Below are 19,777 nucleotides of genomic sequence, written 5' to 3'. Positions count from 1 at the left end.
GAGAAATCCATGGATGGTGAGGAAATCCGTGGATGGGAAGGTCAGCTATCGCCTAGGGAGAGTCAATGCAGGAGAAAGAGAACTACAAACCAGACATCCAGAGAGGAGTGATCATGGGGAGACAAAGGAACAGCTCGCATACAAAAGAAAAGGAGGCATCACCAGAAAAGGAAGTAAATGAATAGGAGGCAAACAACCTCCATTGTCAGAGAAATAATTCAGAGAAATGGTCATAAGGTTGCTGAAAAGTATAGAAGACAAATTCAATAATATGTGTAAAAACCAAGAGGAAATGAAGAACCAAGAAGAAATGAAAAATTACATTGCTGCAATAAAGAACGCAATAGAAAGCATCAACAGTAGACTAGAAAAGGTGGAGGACCACATCAATGAGCTAGAAGAAAAGGTAGGAAAAAATATCCAAGCAGAGGAGCATCTAGGAAAAAAAACCTTAAAAAACAGGAGGAGAGCCTAAGGAAACTTTGGAACAAAACGAAATGAAACAACATCCGCATAACAGGGCTGCCAGAAGGAGAGGAAACTGACCAAGGAATAGAAAACCTGTATGAAGAAATAATGACAGAAAACTTCCCTGATATAAGGAAGAAAAAGCTCACATAAGTCCAAAAAGCTCACAGAGTCCCAAACAAGATGAACCAAAAAAAACTGAAACCAAGACACATTATAATTAAATTGGCAAATGCCAATGACAAAATAAGAATCTTAAAGGCTGCCAGAGAGAGACAGAAAGTTACCTACAAAGGATCCCCCATCAGACTAGCAACTGATTTCTCAACAGACACACATCAGGCCAGAAGAAAATGGAATGAAATATACAAAGTCATGCAAAGGAAGTGTCTAAATTCAAGAATACTGTACCCAGCAAGGCTATCAATCAACATTGAGGGTGAAATCAGGTGCATCACAGACAAAAAAGGGACTAAGGGAGCTTATTACCACCAAACCAGCAATGCAAGAAATGCTAAAGGGTCTGCTGTAAAAAGAACAAATAGGAAGTGAAAAAGGAACACAGGGGTAAAGAATAAAAATGGTGACAAACAAGTACCTATCAATAATAACTTTAAATATAAATGGATTAAATGCCCAATCAAAAGACATAGAGTAGCTGAGTGGATAAGAAAAACATGACCCATATATCTGCTGTCTACAGGAAACCCACCTCAGAACAAAGGACTCACACAGACTGACGGTCAAGGGATGGAAAAAGTTTTTTCAGGCGAATGGAAAAGAAAAAAAAGTTGAGGTAGCAATACTTATATCTGACAAATTAGACCTCAACGTTAAGGCCATAACAAGAGATAAGGAAGGCCACTTCATAATATTAAAGGGAGCAAATCAACAAGGAGATATAACTCTGGTAAACATATATGCACCCAATACAGGAGCACCCAAATACATCAAAAAAAATTCTGGAGGATATCAAGGGAGAGATTGACAGCAATACAGTCATAGTAGGGGACTTTAATACCCCACTAACACCACTGGACAAATCCTCTAAACAAAAAATCAGCAAAGAAACAGCAATCCTAAATGACTCACTAGATCAGATGGAATTAATTGACATCTTCAGAACATTTCACCCCAAAGCCACAGAATGTACATTCTTCTCAAGTGCACATGGCTCATTCTCAAAGATAGACCACATATTGGGTCACAGGTAAAGTCTCTTCAAATCAAGAAGATAGAAATCATATCAAGCATCTTCTCAGTTCACAATGGCATAAAACTAGAAAACAACTACAATAAAAACAATAAAAAATATCAAACACCTGGAGGCTCATTGGAAGCTGCCCATTGCCTTCACTAGCAGAAAGGGGTGGACAAGGAACCCAGAAGGCTGGTCAACCTTGAGGCTCTGGCAAGGGACAGAGCCATACACCCACTGTCTAGTTGAGACAAAGGTAGCTGAAGCAACTTCCACCTTTCAGTCTTATGTAAATCCTTACTGATAAGATAGTTTGCCTGTTATTGGAAATTGCCTGCCTAAGGGCTATAGGTGGATCCCAACCCTGAATAAAAGGGATAGCAAGGCCAGAGCAAAGCTGAGTCCTCTCTTGGGCTTCTGCCTGGCCCCCAATTCCCAAATTAATATTTTCTTGTCTAGTCTCTTTCATTTGCATGTGGCCTCCTCCAGAGCCCAAACCCTGAAACTGAACCCTGAACCATGCAGGATGTGGGGGGTACACTCACAGAGGCTAAATAGCATGCTATTAAACAATGATTGGGTTACCAAAGAAATCAAAGTAGAAATAAAAAGCATCATGGCAACAAATGACAATGAAAACACAACAATCCAAAATCTATGGGACACATTGAGAGCAATCTTGAAAGGGAAGTTCATAGCTCTACAAGCCTATCTCAAAAAACAAGAAACAATGGTAATGAATTATCTAAACCTACAACTCAAAGAGTTAGAAAGAGAGCAACAATAAAAGTCCAGCGTAAGTAGAAGGAAGGAAATAATAAAGATCAGAAAGGAGATAATGATATTGAGACCAAAAAAACAATACAAAAGATCAATGAAACCAAGAGTTGATTATTTAAAAGGATAAACAAGATTGATGAACCTCTAGCCAGGCTCACCAAGAAGCTAAGAGAGAGACCCCAAATAAATAAAATCAGAAATGAAAGAGGGAAAGTAACAGCTGATCCCACAGAAATACAAACAATTATCAAAAAATACTATGAACAACTCTATTCCAACAAAATGGACAAAATAGATGATATGGACATATTCTTAGAAAAATACAAGCTCCCAAAACTCAATCAAGAATAATAAAAAATAACAATGAATAGCCCGATAACCACCAAAGAAATTGAAGCAGAGATAAAAAATTTTCCAGCAAACAAAAGCCCTAGTCCAGAAGGCTTTACAGGGGAGTTCTACCAAGCATTCAAAGAACTAAAACCTATCCTCCTCAGACTATTCCAAAAAATTCAAGAGGAAGGCACACTTCCAAGCTCTTTCTATGAAGCCAGCATTACCCTAATCCCAAAACCAGATAAAGTCACCACAAAAAAAAAAAAAAGAGAACTACAGGCCAATATCCTTGATGAACATAGATGCCAAAATTCTCAACAAAATTCTAGCAAATTGGATTCAGCATTGCATTAAAAAGATCATACTCCATGACCAAGTGGGATTTATTCCAGGGATGCAAGGATGGTACAATATCCACAAATCAATTAATATGATATATCACATAAATAAACTGAGAGACGAAATCACATTATCATATCAATTGATGCAGAAAAAGCATTTGACAAAATCCAACACCCTTTCTTGATAAAAACTCTCAGCAAAGTGGGAATAGAAGGATCATACCTCAACATAACAAAAGCCTTATATGACAAACCTACAGCCAACATTATACTCAATGGCCAAATCTAAACTCATTTCCCCTAAGAACAGGAACAAGACAAGGATGCCCACTTTCACCACTCCTGTTCGATATAGTACTGGAAGTGCTAGCCATAGTGATCAGATAAGAAGATCAAAAATGGAACCAAAGACAGAGAAACATTGATCAGACCATCAAACTTCAGAGGGAAGATAGGGGAGAGGACAGGTAAGGGGGAGAGATCAACCAAAGGACTTGTATGCATGCATATAAACTTAACCAATGGACACAGACAACAGGGTGGTGTGGGCATGAGTGGGGGGATGGAAGGTAATGGGGGAATAAGCACACATATATAATACCTTAATCAATAAAGAAATTTTTAAAAAGGCATTCAAATTGGAAAAGAAGTAAAGCTGTCCTTATTCGCACATGATATGATACTATACATGGAAAACCCCAAAGACTTCATAAAAAAACTACTAGACCTAATAAATGAAGTTGCCAATAGAGCAGGATACAAAATTAACACCCTAAAATTTGTAGCCTTTTTATACACCAATAATTAACCCACAGAAAGAGAAACGAAAAAACAATCCAGTTTACCATAACACCAAAAAAATTAAGATACATTGGAATAAACTTAACTAAGGATATAAAAGACCTGTACTCAGAAAACTTCAGGACATTGAAAAAAGAGATAGAGGAAGACATAAACAAATGGAAGAACATACTATGTTCATGGATTGGTAGAATCAACATCATTAAAATGTCCATACTACACAAAGCAATCTACAGATTCAATGCAATCTCCATTAAAATACCAATGGTTTTTCAAATATATTTTATTGATTTTTTTTACGGAGAGGAAGGGAGAGGGATAGAGGTAGACACATCGATGAGAGAGAAACATCCATCAGCTGCCTCCTGCACACCTCCTACTAGGGATGTGCCCGCAACCAAGGTACATGCCCTTGACCGGAATCGAACCTGGGACCTTTCAGTCCGTAGGTCAACGCTCTATCCACTGAGCCAAATTGGTTAGGGCCCAATGGCATATTTCAAAGATCTAGAACAAACTCTCCAAAAATACATCTGGAATAATAATAAAAAAGACCCCTAATAGCCACAGCAATCCTGAGAAAGAAGAACAAAGTTGGAGGGATCACATTACCAGATACCAAGCTATATTACCAAGCCACAGTTCTCAAAACTGCCTGGTACTGGCACAAGAACAGACATATAGACCAATGGAATAGAACAGAGAACCCAGAAATCGACACAAGCCAGTATGCATAATTAATATTTGACAAAGGAGACAAGAGCACACAATGAAGTCAAAACAGTCTCTTTAACAAATGGTGCTAGGAAATTTGGACAGATAACATGCAAAAAAAATGAAACTAGACCACCAACTTACACCATACACAAAAACAAACTCAAAATGGCTAAAGGACTTGAATGTAAGACAGGAAACCATAAAAGTCCTATAAGACTCCATAGGCAGCAAAATAGCAGACATATGTCCTAGCAATATCTTTACAGACACAGCTTCTAGGGCAATGGAGACTAAGGAGAAAATAAACAAATAAGACTACATCAAAATAAGAAGTTTCTGCACAGCAAAAGAAACCATCAACAAAACAACAAGAAAGCCCACTGCATGGGAGAACATATTTGCCAATGTTATTTCTGATAAGGGTTTAATCTCCAAAATTTACAGAGAACTCATACAACTTAACAAAAGGAAGATAAACTATCCAATCAAAAAATGGTCAAAAGGACCTATATAGACACTTTTCGAAAGAGGACATACAGAAGGCCCAGAGACATATGAATACATGCTCAAAGTCACTAATCATCTGAAAGATGCAAATCAAAACGACAATGGGGTACCATCTCACACCTGTTAGAATGGCTATCATCAACAAATCAGCAAATGACAAGTGCTGGTAAGGATGTGGAGAAAAAGGAACCCTCCTTCCCTGCTGGTGGGAATGCAGACTGGTGCAGCCACTGTGGAGAACAGTATGGAGTTTCCTCAAAAAGTTAAAAATGGAACTCCCATTTGACCCAGTAATCCCACTTCGAGGACTATATCCTAAGAAAGACAAATCAGAAAGGATATATGCACCTCTATGTTCATACCAGCACAATTTGCAATAGCTAAGATTTGGAAACAGCCCAAGTGCCCATCAGCAGATGAGTGGATAAAAAAACAGTGGTACAACTACACAATGGAATACTATGCCACTATTAAACGAAGGAACTCCTACCATTTGCAACAGCATGGATGGAACTGGAGAGCATTATGCTAAGGGAAATAAGCCAGTCAGTGAAAGATAAATATGACATGATCTCACTGATATGTGGTATATAATGATCAACATAATTTGATGAACAAGAATATATCAATCTAGAGACAAATGGTAGGGGAGGGAGGGTTAGAGAGCAACTAAAGGACTTATATGCATGCATATTAGCATAACCAATGGACACAGACACTGGGGTGGTGGGGGCTTGCCCAGGCTGGGAAGGGGTGGGGGAGGGTGTCAATTGGGGGAAAAGGAGACATATGTAAAATTTTAGACAATAAAAATAAAATAAAATAAAGAAAAGAAAAAGGCAAATGTGGCAAGTGTCACGAAACTTGTTTTCCTTGGATGTGTGAATCTTCATGGGTTAGAATTCTTTGTCTTTGTAATTTTTCTGGTGACCTTTTTTGAGGACTCTGAGACACATTGTTCAGACCTTGATAGTGATACCAACAAACCAACCATTGCTTTCTTATATGCTTACTCTAGTCCTATTTTATCTTCTTGAATATGTTACCAATTCAATGCCATCTCACTGATTCCACCCATTTTTTGAGCCATGAAATAACTTCTTTCTCAAGATAGGGCAATCATCCTCCACATTGCAGTAGCTTGGTAATAATTGAATATTGTACAGTACTCATAATGTCTTTGGCTACCATTTAAGTTTCTGCCACCTTCAAACACCCTCACCTCCAGTCACTCTGACACCAAGACTTTGACATCCATCTGGTAACCATTTAATGGCTTATGTGTTTTCTTTATTTTTCACTATCATATGGTCCTTTTCATACTATGGTGTAATGACCTGCTTACTTATTTCCATATTCCATTAGCCTGTGAGCTGTGTGAAGACAGCTTGATAATGTATAGCCAGTTATTAACACTTTACTTGGAACCTAGTAGGGACTCAATATTTAGTTGAATAAATGAGAGTAAGGCATATAAGAACATGGAGGAAAACCAGGATAAGTAAAGACAAACAGATTTTAAAAAGCATGGTGCATGTATTCTAGGGGAGTAAACAAGGAGGGCACGTTCCATGAAGTGAGCAGAGCTGCCTGATGGTAGTCAAGAGTGTACATTCAATGTGACAGTCAAAGCTGTAAAAGCAGAATGGAGTCAGAATATGGAGGACCTTGAATGCCCGAGTGAAGAATTTCAATTTGATGAATAAGGCTATAAGAAATTCTGAAAACATATTTAAATCTCTGCTTTGGGCCCCCAAATTCTGCTTCCTAAACACTGCTTCTCCTGAAGTATAAGGGGATAAAAGCAAGGGCAATACCACAGATTACTAGATTGATGTTGGACAAACTTTTTGTTTGTTTTTATTAGCCATTATTTGAGGCATAATTAGAATTCACCAATTATAAGGATACAGCCCTATGAACTGTGACAAATGTATATAAACATGTAACCACCACCATAAACAAAATAAAGAACATTTCCTTCACTCCGAAAAGTCCCTCATTACCATTCTCAAAAATCTCATACTCCAAACCACAGTTCCTGGCAACCACTAATCTGTTTGCCATACCAGTAGTTTGCCTTTTCTAGAATGCCATATAAATGGCATCATATAATATACAACCTTTTAGGCCTGGTTTCTTTCACTTAGCATAAAATATCTTTATGTTTCATCTATTTTGGTTACATTTATCAATAATATGTTTTCTTTTTTTGCCGAGTAGTATTCTTGAGTTTGGATGGAGCACAATTTATTTATCTGTTCACCAATTGATGGGCATTCGGAATGTGTATCAGTTGGGGCTATTATGAATAAAATTGCTGTGAACATTCAAGTTACAGTCATGTACTTGCCTAGCTCCTCAACTCAAGAGATAAATGGGTCCTGGAAAAGGCTGTTGGAACAAGAACCAATCAGGACTTATACTCCTCTCCCTCTCGACAGAGTCTAATTCATTAGCACTATTATAAGGGTTTTTTTAATTGGTGACCATATGTTGAAAAAAAACAAACAGTGATTTCTTCTCAATTAAAGTGTTTTATAAATATAAATACATTGTGGTTACAAATATTTGCATCTTCTCTCTTTCTCCCTTCTTATTTCCTGTATTTCCCTATTTATTTTCCCTCTATTTCTGTACATATTTTCTCCTATTCCTTCTCTTTACTCATTTCCCTGTTTTTTCCATTTGTCCTTCCCTTTCCTCATTATCTTATTTCTCTTTTTCTTTCTATTTCCTCTATCCTCCCCTATCATCTTCTAGCATAAAAATTTATATTTACAAGATGTTTAAATCAAGGATGTAGCCAATTTACATAAATCATAGCATTTTTTGCTGCCAAGTCCTTTAATTTACTTGTTTTAATTGTGAGTATACTAAGCACTCATTTCTATTACATAAGATAATATCAGTCAATTACACCTAATTTCCTATAGTGATTCTGAGAATTTCAGCTTGATAGAGCTTTTATGTTTTGCTTTAAAGTATGCAGTTGTTGATTTCTATGCTGCATACCACTGCCAGCCCTTCCTGCCCCCCATTAAAATTCCTATGTTTTGACAAATTGGAGTCATTAGTATTTCAGCCCTTGAAATAGGTTTAATCATTCAGGTGGTGTTCTATGTTCAAACTTTTGTATTAACAAACTCTTTTCTTTTTCTTGTTAAATGGAAACCTGATATTTAATCATCCTAGATTAGTATTACAGGTGCACTTTCAGGCCCACCCATGACCATCTGCGCTCAGATTCCCATGTCTAATACCAGTGAGCATTGGGTAGACTAAAGAAGTTCATTTTGTAGCTTTATTAGAATTGCTCCTTTTGTAGCCAGGCACTTTTTCACATGGCCTGGGTTTAAGAGTCTGTGCTAATTAACTCATATTCTGTTTCCTTTCCCAGGGTCATGAAGTCCTTCCTAAAAATACAATGTAAAGGTGGGGGCTTACTGTGGTCCAGTCCTGGTAGCTGTGAACAGGGAAGCACAAAAACAAGGGGGAAGTGAAAAGGTACTGCAGAAAAGTGTGGTGTATAGGGTATGCAGGGAAATAAGATGAGTGTTAAAGAACCAAATTGGAACGTCACTATCTTGGAATATAGATTTAGGGAGGAGGAGAGAAGGGACAAAGGAGAGAGGAAAGACAACTTTGGTCTTCAATCTAATGAAGCCCAAGCCTCTCAGCAGCCCTTCATCAGCATAGTTTCAGATTCTTCATCATCCTTCTCTTTCCCTTCTAGATTCATTTTAGCTTGTGGCTGCTACTCAAATGTCCTACCCCCATGCTGCTGTTTTCATCAAACACTTCTAGTACAGGTCTGCCAAGCACAGAGCTAGGTTACACTATTCACTCTCTTGTTTCCAACTCTATCTTTCCATTAATGCACATGAAGATGGATTTTGCTTTCTGTACAGCCACAATACACAACTGAATAATATTGAGCTTATGGTCCTTGAAAACCCCTAAATCTTTTTTTAGGTGTGTTGCTACTTAGCCACATCTCAATCTTTGCTTGTGCATCTGCTTGTTTTGGACTCAAATGCTATGTTCCATAGATTATGAACATTTAAAAATTATTTTTGATGCATGTATTATTAAGCTTAATTCAGAGGTTTTGAAAAATAACTCTCATCAATTTTGCAATCAAGTAAATGTCCTATTTTTTCTGTTTTTTTCAGAATTAATTTTCAAAGTAAAAGCACAGATAATTAAGCTTTCAAGGGCATTTAGATTTTCAAAATTCATCTTTAAAATGTAAATGTCCTCACATTTAACCTGTTAACAAATAATAGATTTAAATTCTTCATTTTGCTGTCTGTTTCAGCCTTCGGTGGAAAAAAAACAACAACTAGCATATGCCTAGACTGTTCCCAGACTCCTAACATGGTGCAATACTGCAAAAACAATCATAGTCCCTCATTGCTGGACAATGGATAGGTCAAAAATCAAATTCCTTTCATTTTTTATTCCACTTATCTAGCTTAATGTTGAGATGATCACAAATAAACAAGTTATTTGTTATATAAATGAGATGGTTTATGTATTTCAGAAAATGTTTAGATATTACTTAGTGTTTATGTGTACTTTCTGTGTTTTTAATCTTGGAAGAGACACAAGTTATTTAGAACCAAAATTAAAATTACATTAAAAGAACACAATCTAACCTTATTACCTTTTGATAAACATGAGCCTTAGAAAAACCTGTTAATGTTTTCAAATGATTTCCAGCAGATGACATTAAGTTATAAGGTGGTGAATTTATAAAATCACAGCACAATCTCATTTTAAGAGAAAACTCAAATTGTTGTGGGCTTTTATTTCACTTCCTGAACTCTGAGAGAACACAAATTCAAAGAAAACTTTTTCAAGTAGTATATTTAGTATATTTCAATTAGTATATCTCCAATGCTGCTCCTTTTATGGCTAGTCCTTTATATCTGCTAAGAATAATATTTAGGAACATCTTTCAAACATACTATAATTTGTTATATCCATTATCAATTATAATAGCTCTTTATATATGGCATATCACCATTTAGTCCAAAGATACCATTGCCTCTGAACAGATTAGTTTTTCTGTATACTAGGCTAACTAAGAAAATAAGCACTGGCCCCATGTACATAGGCTCTACTTAGCACCATTGTTGTGAAGGTAAATTAACAAAATGGAACTATGAGCACTTTGTGGGAAAGGAACAATGGTGTTATACAAAGATAAAGAATTATAATAAAAATAATAATAGTCGTCAGATCGGACCTAATGGAAATTAGACAGCAGAACTTAAAACAATTTCACAAACCTTTCATAACTACCTTCTTTTTTAGTTTTTACTTTTGTTTGTTTTGTATTTTTGTTTCCAAGTCAATCTGTATTTGTGTAAAAGGCTCACCATTTGTATTAATTGCTCAATTTCTCCAACTTCTCTCTCCACCTCACTTTTCAAAAGCCTCCTACCAACTGTCTATTTAAACAAATATCCAAGTAAATTCAACTAAACAAACTAGTTATCTTAGTAAAATGGTGAAAATGCATTGAGTATCTTAAGATAATTTTAAAGAAGTTGAACAGAAGTTAGCCTTTAAAATAATACTGTAAGTACATGAGATGTCTCAGATTTTACTGCCTATGTTTTCTTCTAGGATTTTTATGGTTTTGTGGCTTACATTTAAATCTTTTAACCATTTTCAGTTTTATTTTTGCCTATATATCTCCTTAAGTAAGGGAAACAGAGGTAAAAAAAATTAAATGGGACTGTATCAGACTAAAAAGCTTTTGCACAGCAAAGGAAACCATCAATAAAATGAAAATATAACCCACTGAATGGGAGGACATAATTTGCCAATGATACGTATGATAAAAGGTTAATTTGCAAAATATATGAAGAACTATACAATTCAACACCAGGAAGACAAACAACCCAATTAAAAATGGGCAAGGGAACTGAAGGACTTATATGCATGCATATAAGAGTAACCAACGGATGCAAAACATTGGGGGGTGAGGGCATGTATGGGAGTGGGGTGGAGGGGGGCAATGGTAAGATATGTACACATATAATACCTTAATAAAAAAAAAGAAAAAAATGGCCAAAGGACCCAAATAGACACTTCGCCAAAGAGGACATACAAATGGCCAATAGACATATGAAAAGATTCTCAAGGCACTAATCATCAGAGAGATGCAAATTAAAACCACAATGAGACATCACCTCACACCTGTCAGAATGGCTGTCACCAATAAATCAACAAACAACAAATGCTGGCAAGGATGTGGAGAAAAGGGAACCCTCGTGCACTATTGTTGGGAATGCAAACTGGTGCAGCCACTATGGAAAACAGTATGGAGGTTCCTCAAAAAATTTAAAATGGAACTGGCTTATGATCCAGTATTTCCTCTTCTGGTTATATATCCAAAGAAACTCAAAGCACTGACTCAAAAGAATATATGCACTCCTATGTTCATTGCAGTGTTATTTACAATAGCCAAGCTATGGAAACATCCCAAGTGCCCATCGATGGATGATTGAATAAAAAGTAGTGGACATATGCACAATGGAATCTTAGTCATTTAAAAGAATGAAAAAAGGGTGGGACATCTGTAATACTTTCAACAATAAAGGTAAATTAAAACAAAAGGAATGAAATCTTACTTTTTGCCACAATATGGATGAATCTGGAAATTCTTATGCTAATGAAATAAGCCAGTCAGTGAAAGATTGAGTATTACATGATATTACTCATATGTGGAATGTAATGAACAAAATAAACTGATGAAAAAAATAGAAACGAAGGCATAGATACATGGAAGAGACTGACAGCTGTCAGAAGGTAGAGCATTGGGGGACTGGATGATAAAAGGTGAAGGGATTAAGCACACACACACACACACACACACACACACACACGACACAAAGTGACACAGACAACAGTGTGGAAATAGCCAGGGGGAAAGGGGCAGTGGAGGTGGAGGTGGAGGTGGGCAAAGCATGGGGTTGGGAGGGATGGGGACAGAACAAAATGGGGACATAACCAAATGGGGATGGAATGATTGGCATACAATGCAATGTGCAGATGATGTTTTGTTAAGTAGTACACTTGAAACCTATATGGTGTTTTTTTTAACCAATGTCACCCCAATAAGCTCAATAAAAAAGTACTGCAGGTAACATGCCCAATTGTGCAAACTAGGAATGGGTTTCTTCTGGCACAAATGGCAACTTTTGAAAGGATGGGTTGAAAGGGCCATAAGATAGAAAATCAAAAGAAATAAGTGCTATAGGTAGAGTACAAATTTTATGATTCTGAAGTTTATTTTCTTTATTAAATCTAAATTGTTTTATATATACACTATAAACTATACACATGCTATATACTATAAACTATACACATGCTTTATTTATTCAAACTAGTGTTTTTTTCTGCTTTTAACATAAATTTAGACTTTAAAAAAATGTAAGATTAGTATAAAAAATTCCCAGATAATACTTTTCTCTCACATTCTCTAAATTTTGACATTTTAATATATTTGTGTGCTCTCTCCATATATGTTTTTCTTTATATATATTATTGTAGTATAATACTACCCATATATGTGTGTATATACATTTATAAAAGTATAAATAGTCCTACCAGTGTGGCTCAATTGGTTGGAGCATCGTCCCAAACACCAAAAGGTGGCAGGTTTGATTCCAGTCAGGGTACAAACCCAGGTTGTGAGGTTTGATTCCTGGTCCAGGCATGTGCGGAAGGCAACGGATCAATGTATCAATGTTTCTCTCTCTCTCTCTCTCTCTCTCTCTCTCTCTCTCTCTCTCACCCTCTATCTCTCTCGCAAAATCAATAAAATTTACTTCTATAATACTTTCAACAATAAAAATTAAATGCACAAAAGAAAATATAATATCCACATCATCCCTAAATATTTAGATTTGTGTATTTCCTAACAACAAGGAATTCTAACTATGCTTTAAATCTTCCCTAAAATATTACACAACCATGTAAAAGTTTTATAAATCAGAAATCAGTTGTCACAGTAGAAAATAGAGATGAAGAAAAAAGAACAGCATCACCAATAATTGTTTACCATACAAAAAATAACCCGCATGAACACTTTGTTTTCTATGTAACCTTCATGGGATATCACTGTGTATATGTAAAACACATCATAACATTTATCAAATGCTTCATATAAATATATTTTTTAAAAGTCAGTACATGGTAGCTTATCATGATAGCAAATATTTACATTTTTTAGTTTATGGCTAAAAAAACCCAAACATGACAGTTTTGTCTCCTACCTTTTTACCCCCAGTTTACAGATTCAGTGGTTTCTATCTTCACAATATCTCTCTTCTTTCCTCAATCTTCATTCACTTATTTATTCAAAATTCCTAACTCCTTTCCAAGTAACAGGTACCAAACTATTATAAAACATGTTTTAGAGTCAGATGACTTTGATTTCAATTGCAACTCTACTTCTGACTAACTTGGTGATCGTGGGAAAATTGCCTAAACTTTCTGAACTTCAATTTCTTATATGTTAGAAAGGAATGCTAACAGTGACATATAGCTATTAAAGCAGAGCCTGGATCAGAGTGAGCATTCAACAAATATTGTTGCTATTGTTGTTGTTGTTGCTGCTGCTGCTGCTGCTGCTGCTGTTATAAGCACTCCACAAGAGTATTGCGAAGGTAAATGTGACAATGTATGAAAAATTCTTAGCATGTGCCTGGCAAATAGTAAGCATGTAAGAAATAGTAGTAATCATTAGTGTGATTTCTGTATTAGGCATAGGAGATACACAGATGAGTAAGTCGCCCTCTCTACTCTTGGAGAACTAACCATTAGTGTTTATAGCTGCCAGATTAATCTGACCATATTTCAGAGTTCAGTTCAAATGCAACCTTATACATACAGCTTTCACTGATTCCCACAGCTGGAAAGAATATTAAGATTATTGCCTTTTACTGAATGTGCATGATCATTTTTTCCTGAGCTTTCTTATCAAAGTTTAGTACATTGTATTTTTATTTTTGTTTACGTGTCTTTGCTCCACTTCTAAACTTTTAGTTATTAGAAGGTCAGTGACTGTGTTTTATTAATCTTTTAGCTGCCAACATATGTGCAGGAGGTTTTACATTCTTTTGTCCTTCCTTACTTCCATAGTTCACCCATCTTATTCCACTAAATATTTTAGAGTTTCTTATTTATAATGGGCACTCAATAAAGGTTGGTTAAATGAGTAAGATTGAAGTTAACCATTTGAAATCCAAGGAACCATATATAATTAAGTTATGTCTCACGTACTTTCAAAAAGTATAAAATTTAAACTACTTCCTGAAGTCATAAGAACAAATTTCCACTTCATTTTAAATTTGTGCTAAGTTCCACTTGGTAACTTTTTGGCACCATCTTACAGCTATTTCAAGTGGGATTTTTTTCATGGTGTACATATTTTTAAAATATTGTCATGCTGTGCCCAGGATAGTCACAGAACTTCCACAGCAAGTGCTCCTTGTTGAAGTACAGAGTTATTAATAATGACAAGTCATTTGGATACTTTAATTAGTGTCTAGCACTATTTCCATTAGTTAATATATATTTTTAACATCGTAGTGCCTAAAGACAATTGTAGTTCAGATTTCTTTGGCACTGCAATTTCCCTCCTGGATTATGCCATCCTAAATTTCTGGAGATCTTGTTAAAATATTAAGAAAAAAATCTTCTGTAGGTAAAGGTCACATAGTTAATTAAAAAAATATATTTAATGCTAAGCAGCCAAACCTTTTCCTCTACTCCTTTCTAAACATGTAAAAGTCTTTCCGTAATCTTTCTCCTACACTCCTACCCTTTCCCCCTCACCTGTTAACTTGATTCTGAATAAAGGGATTCAGGGAAAGGATATTTGAAAGGACCATCCAAAAATCTCGTCAGAGTCATTCGTACCCCATGCAATCCCAGACACTACTAAATGACACCCAAAAATTCAGTTGCCAAAGTTTGCAGCAAAATTCAGTTTTTTGTCTTTAGTAACAATAAAGTTATAAGAAAATACCTTCTCATATTCAAGCATTAGAAATATGTATTTACCCATATAAAGTAGATATACAATGAATATATTTAAAAATAAAAACACAAATGTATAAATTCTAGTTGCCTAAGATCTCATAGTACCTAAGCACTCTGAGCACTAAGACTATTTTTTAGTTGTTTGAAATGTAGAGGTACCAAACAGCTGTTCTAATTTTTATTAGGTTAATCACATCATGTGTTTATGCTAATTTCCTACAGCAATTTTGAGTACCTCTGAGAATTCAGATGAAATCAGCTTTTGCTTTTGAATGTAATGCACCTAATTTTGATTTTCTATTTCTTACACACCATATTTCACACTAAACTGTCCTCCAAACCTCATTAAAAATTATCTGCTTTTACACATTAGAGTCAAAGACAGACCCTGATTTGAAAATTACTGGGCCTCTGAAAAGAGCCAACCTTTTCATATATGGTTATTTCATATGCATAACTAATTGCAAACTACCCCATCTCCAGTTTTTGTTTTATTTTGAAACAGAAACCTGAACTACTAGGAGCCTGAATTAGAGGGACAGGTGGACTTTCAGTTCAAGAAGTGGCCTCTGAGCCTGTCCTTAAGGATCTGTGCCCAGGATAGTATAACATTAGGGAGCACTAGGAGCTAAGGAGGGTCATTTTCTGCTTGGTTGGTGGAAGCCCTCCCTATGGATTTGGATCATGACCTGGCCTTTCAATTTTGCACAAATAAGGGATTTTACTGAAAAAAAAATGCTATGGGGCAGACATGGACATTAATGACCTGGCTCCTTCCCATGCCTATAGCCTCATTTTCAACCACTCTCCCCATGCCTTGCTGTATTTTGTACTTCTTTGCTCTGTATTTTTAAAAAGTGCATTAAATGGCAAGGTGTCAGGAATGCATTAAATAGGTGAGGCAGATGTTTGGAGTAGGAATCCTTATAGGTGCCCTCACCATACCTAATTATAGGGAAGCTTGAATCTGGGGAACTTGAATAACCTAAGTACTACAAATTATAATTAATTTTTTTCCCTTTTATGTTCCTATAATGCTCTGATACTCTTGCTTTCAAATCTTATCATGTGCTCTGTATATTATACTCAGCTATGAATATGGGTAAATCTCTCACCAGAGCATAATCTTGAAGGCAGAGTTTATTTTCTAATCTCATCACTTTCTACAATACTTTGGATATAATCAAGCTGAATATATATATATTTTTTTAAAAAATTATTCTTATTGTTGAAAGTATTGCAGATGTCCCCTTTTTATCTCCATTGACCCTAACCCTCTCCACCCTGTATCCACACCCCTCTAGGCCTTCACCACACTATTGTCTGTGTCCATGGGTTATGCATATTTGCATACATACTTTTTAAGAGAGGTGATATTATGGGATTCAAGAGTATCCACTTGAGTTCTAGTCAAATTTCCACCTACCTACCACTGTCCTGTCTCCACCTCCACCATCATCAACAATCTAAATCCCAGGTATCACTGTAAAGAGATATTTTTAAAAATATGATTAAGCTGAAGCTAACAGAGAATTCTATATTCAAATTTAACTCAGTTATTGAATACTCATTTGACTGATGAGGAGATGGTGACTCAAATAACTTTCAGTAGCTTGCCAAATGTCACACAATTACACAGCTAGTAAGTGGCTCTGCCAGGACTGAAATTCAAGCCCCCTGACAGAAAGTCAAAATCTCTTTTTACAAACACTGAAACATTTAGATGAACTCTTCTCACTTTCTACCTTATAATTCTAATGCACCGAGTTGCTTAATCAGAAATATTCTGCGTACCTTCAGCCAGGAAGAAACTAAATATTCTGAACACATGAGGCTCACTTTATATACATATTGATTTCCATGTTTATGTGTTTGCGCCTTAATTTGCATTACTTTTGTGTTTGAATATATTTATGTACTCAGGTATTTATTGTATTATATATTTATATGTGTTTATTTTTTTACTTATGCATTTATATATTTACCTTACATGTAGGGCTATGAAGTTGTTACAGCCAATGCTTTTAGAGGAAAGCACATCAGTTAATTATATCTTAATTTCCTATGGTGTTTCTGAGAATTTCAGCTTAAAATAGGTGTTGAATTTTGATTAAAAGACCCCAGCTCTTCGGTTTCTAGAGAAGAGGACAGAGAGCAGCTGTGTGCAGAACCAAATTGCTGAGCTTTCAAAAGAACCTGAAACCAAGAGAAGCCTCAGCTACCAGAGGATGAATAAGGAAAACAAAAATTACCTAAGCTTAAAAGACAATGAGAAAATGATGAAAAGAACTTTAGGAGCAAGCAATAAGTACTGTGATGCTGCAGAGAAACCAGGGATCTCAGAGATTTCAAGAGATTTAGCTGGACTAGAATAGCAGCAGGCAGAACCCAGAGAAGGGGCCAACATGAGGGAGTTTATGTTTTCCACCATGAAAATGATACAGGACCATTTGGACATTTTGAAAAACACATAGAAAAAAGTTCATCAAAGACTACGGGACACTGATGAGTGAGATCAAAGGATTGAAAGAAACCCTGAGAAAGTATAATTACCAAATAAATATCATGGAAAAGAGAATCAGTACAATTAGAATGAAATTGAGTTTCAGTCTCAAAAGATAAAAAATTTAAGTAAACAGCTCTTCACAGTACAAGAAAACATCATGGATCTTGAAAACACATCAAGGAGGTAAAATATTTGTGTATGTGCTACCCCTAAAAGTGCAGGAAATGAGAATAATCTTGAAACAATTTTAAGTAAATTATTAAAATATTTTTCCAGAGCTAAACATAGATCTCAACTAACATACAGAGAGAATTTATAGGTACCCACCCACTCAAATATACCTCTCAAAATGAAAGTCTCAGACACATAATTGCAGAGTTCTTAAACTTTAGATATAATTAATAATTAAGGATGGGTAGGGTAGGAAAACATAGGAATATGATAGTTTCAATAAGAAAAGAAAGACGTCATCTTACAAGCTGCTCAGAAAAAAAAAAGAACTGCTTTTCAACAATGTGAGGACAGGCGTGACACCTGACAATGCCATACTTATCAATAGAAATTATAAAATTAGAACAAGATCTGCTATCAATTCAAGTTCCTGGATCTGAAGCCCCGAGTGCACCATTCAGGAAATCTATCTTTTCTATTTGAAGTATAGAGATGACTTCAAGGCATTTGTCAGCAAAACTCCAAAACTACTGGCTTTACACAAACAGCTGCACCCCAGGGAGAGGGTGCTCCTGGAGACAAGTGACTAAATTTGCATGAAAAGCCAAGTTTCTTTTTTTTAAATATATTTTATTGATTTCTTACAGAGAGGAAGGGAGAGGGATAGAGAGTTAGAAACATCAATGAGAGAGAAACATCGATCAGCTGCCTCCTGCACACCCCCTACTGGGGATGTGCCTGCAACCAAGGTACATGCCCTTGACCGGAATCGAAGCTTAGACCCTTCAGTCTGCAGGCTGACGTTCTATCCACTGAGCCAAAACAGTTAGGGCCAGCCAAGTTTCTTGATAGAATGTAGATCTTAGTTTTATGATTAATTGCATATTTATCAGGGTAATTAGTGAAAGTGAGTAAAAATAGAATGTTGACTGATTTGTTATTATATATATATATATATATATATATATATATATATATATATATATATATATATATTTCTATCCATCCATCCATCTTACATGAAAAAAGAAGAGAAAAATGAAAAACAAAATGAGAAGGGATGAAGGAGGGATAAATGGGAAAGAGGATAGGAATACAGCATGATGATAATTAAGGATGGGTGGAATAGGTAGACATTGGAATATGATAGATAAAATGAGAAAAATATTTTAATTGTTAATATGAAAGCAATAAATTATATGAAATTAACATGCTAGTGTAGGTAGAAATTTCCTTTATCCTCTGTCAAGGGCACTTGGATCTTTTAGAAAATTTGACCATATCCTCCAGCACATAACAAGTAGAACTCGAAGAGATGCATGTACACTGAAAAGATTTCTTATAAATTGATATTTTTAGAAACTTTGTAAACAATGGGTGATGTTTACAGTGATGTGTTTTTAAATTGCTAATTTGTGTTGCTTTTGAAGTTTAGACGTCTCCATTTAACTTTAATTACATAATTGGTTAATCATACAATAAATTGGAATAAAAGAATACAGTTGTTGACTTCTATACTTTGTTTTGGACAAGTGATTAAAAGTTCCCAAAAGAGCCCAGCTGGTGTGGCTCAGTGGTTGAGTGTCGACCTATGAACCAGAAGGTCATGGTTCAATTCTCAGTCAGGGCAGGAACCCAGGTTTCTGGCTTGATCTCCAGTGAGGGGTGTGCGGAGGGGCGGCAGCCAATCCATGATTCCCTCTCATCATTGTCATTTCTGTCTCTCTCTCCCTCTCTCTTCTTTTCTGAAATCAATACAAATATATTTTTTAAAAAGTTCCCAAGAGATATTTCCTCCCCCTCTCATCCCCATGCTCTCCAAGCCCATCAAAATGCCGATAATTTGGATACACTGAAGGCAAGTCAAACTGTGATGCAGAAAAAAAG

At 35.8% G+C, this 19,777-nt stretch overlaps 1 pseudogene across 1 annotated transcript in view; it reads left to right on the top strand.

Annotated features, from left to right (window-relative positions):
- LOC308240242 (olfactory receptor 10A4-like) overlaps nucleotides 1-17,588 on the top strand; it is a 31,029-nt pseudogene extending 13,441 nt beyond the window's left edge. The window contains exon 2 of the transcript in view: nucleotides 17,353-17,588. The product of the transcript in view is annotated as an olfactory receptor 10A4-like (transcript). The remainder of the gene's footprint in view (nucleotides 1-17,352) is intronic.
- The last annotated feature ends 2,189 nt before the right edge of the window (nucleotides 17,589-19,777 follow it).

The sequence above is a fragment of the Plecotus auritus genome (assembly GCF_963455305.1).
Source record: "Plecotus auritus genome assembly, chromosome: X".
NCBI lineage: Eukaryota > Metazoa > Chordata > Mammalia > Chiroptera > Vespertilionidae > Plecotus > Plecotus auritus.
This window is presented reverse-complemented; position numbering and strand designations above follow the sequence as displayed.